Here is a 2,304-nt window from a genome sequence, read left to right as displayed (position 1 = left end):
TCAGCCACACACACACATATATACACAGCGTCACAAAAGGTCAGGGAAAGAAATTTACAACCTCTGGAATGAAAAGGCAGTGTGACTTTTCAATTGAAGAACCTGAAAATCAACGTTCCCAGATTTTTTACTAGTTTATGCGGCAGCCTTGCAAACAACAAAGCCGCCACGGCATGTTTGCAGACGAACGGGATCCTCCGTTGCAGGCGCTGCTTTTAGTTTCGGTGAAGCCGTAAAGAAGACATAAACACAGTCAACCTTCTTATATCAGTGAATCCAGACCAGTGAGTCTATACTTATTCTTACGTTCATCTCATGCTACTGATTTGATTTTATACACGTTTTGATTATCTCCTATCCAGCCATCTTATTTCGTTTAATTAACCTTCCCAGTTTTTAATTAACGGTCGCTGTTTTCTGTACCTTACGCATTACAACTTACGAACATCTTCATACCTTTTCGAAAACATATACCGTTACACCTGCCTCCACTGCAGTTGTTAAAAGTGGTGTCAAAATTACGTTAAACCAGAAGAAAGAAAATCCTCCAGCGAGCAGAGGCTTTGATAAAATTCGCCAGCCTCTTGCATCCAACGCCCGAGGGGGAATGTCGCTTTTTCTCACTTGGTGTTTCCTCTCGCCTCGTTCTCTCTCGTTTGGCCCCTCATAACCGGTGATGTAGACATACGGCGTTGTATTATGTGGGAGTAGTAATAGTTCATATTCTTATACCGTTAGTTTTTCCTTTGCTATTTTGAACAAGATACTGATCCGCTATACTTGTACATTAACACAGTATAAGCAGGCTTTGATACTGTCGGTATAACAGTTGTAGGATATGACATCGTTATTTCGTCTAAAACATTTGTTATGACTAGACAGTCGCAAAGTCCTTTCCCTGCCGCCCCGATAAACAAGCTTTATGTCATGTCAAGAAATGATGCAGCTTTCTAGAGTTATTATCTAATTATATTTATTACCACGTTATTGGTGGAAGAATTGGAACTGTGTAGAAAGTGTTCGAAGTGTTCATATCAGACACGAGTCTTCAATTGCCGTAGGTTTTTTTGGCCTGAAGAAGATATACTAGTCATGATTTGAAATGATGCTTTAGATAGGGAGGAATAGTAATTTCAAATCTATTTGTTTTTTGCGATCTGAATCTTATCATTTGTGTAAATCATTACAGTTGCAAAGCGGTCACTAATTAGCTCTGGTGCAAGCATGCTCTTGAAGTTTTCATGGGCAAGATCCTTCCCAATTACATTAGTGAAATACCTGTTTGCACTATATCATGTCATGGATCTGTTGCTCACAGGCTTAAAATCTTCATCGTTTTCATGACACTGACAGTCTCTAAATGTAGAATGCCAGGTATCAAAATCTCTCACGTATAGTACACAATGATTTTGGAATTGTAGGCGATCAACCGAACTGGAACTTCTGACCCTTTGTATATGCACTGTACAGAGAGAAAACCCCAGGTACGATTCGAATATGTAAGTGTTAAGACTGCACATTGTTGCCATCGGACTTTTGAGCTAACTCATGCGGTATGGTGTCACCAACACAAGTCAATAGGCCTGTTATTCTTGTGGTTGTATAGGAGTGATATTCCATACTTTTGAGAGCGACTACCCTTTTAGTGGCCGATGTCCAGTCTGAAATGTGGCTGCGTTGGTCCGTAGAGTTTACTGCGCGGCGCGTTGCAATTAACATTCGCCCGCCAATTTCTCAAGCAGAGACGCTTGTCTTTCTTACTGTAACTGATATCCTTTATTATTGTTATTGTTGTTAGTCATCGCAAAATCCTCCATTCTCACTCTCATTCTCATCTTTATCACACTAATTATCACTGTCACCAAGTTCTCCTTCCATGGTTATCGCCATATCATCATTAACGATGCTATTGTTATTATTATAAATATCCTTATCACCCTACGCAATATCACTGTGAATATGACAGTCACCAGACATAGTCATTGTCAACCCTTCATTATGTTTACAATAGTCTGAGTCATTATGGCCAACCGGAACTTGGAGGTATTGACATGAAGACTATTTAACCTTAACGTTTGGACTCATCTGAGTCACCGGAGTCATCACCTGAGTGATCGCTGATTCACTCACCTGACTCAGTGAACCCCGTCACAGCTTCACGAGAAAAAAAAAACTTTCTGATGACTAATGTGTTTCTGCTGTATATTCTGAGTGGCAGTTTCTACTCATTTCCCGACGGCTGTTACTAATTATAGTTGATTGCTAATTTCATAGTGCACGATTATGTTGATAATTAGAGTTCAT

The sequence above is a fragment of the Penaeus monodon genome, chromosome 11 (assembly GCF_015228065.2).
Source record: "Penaeus monodon isolate SGIC_2016 chromosome 11, NSTDA_Pmon_1, whole genome shotgun sequence".
NCBI classification, from domain to species: domain Eukaryota; kingdom Metazoa; phylum Arthropoda; class Malacostraca; order Decapoda; family Penaeidae; genus Penaeus; species Penaeus monodon.
The sequence above is the reverse complement of the archived record's forward strand: the minus strand, read 5'-3'. Positions refer to the sequence as shown.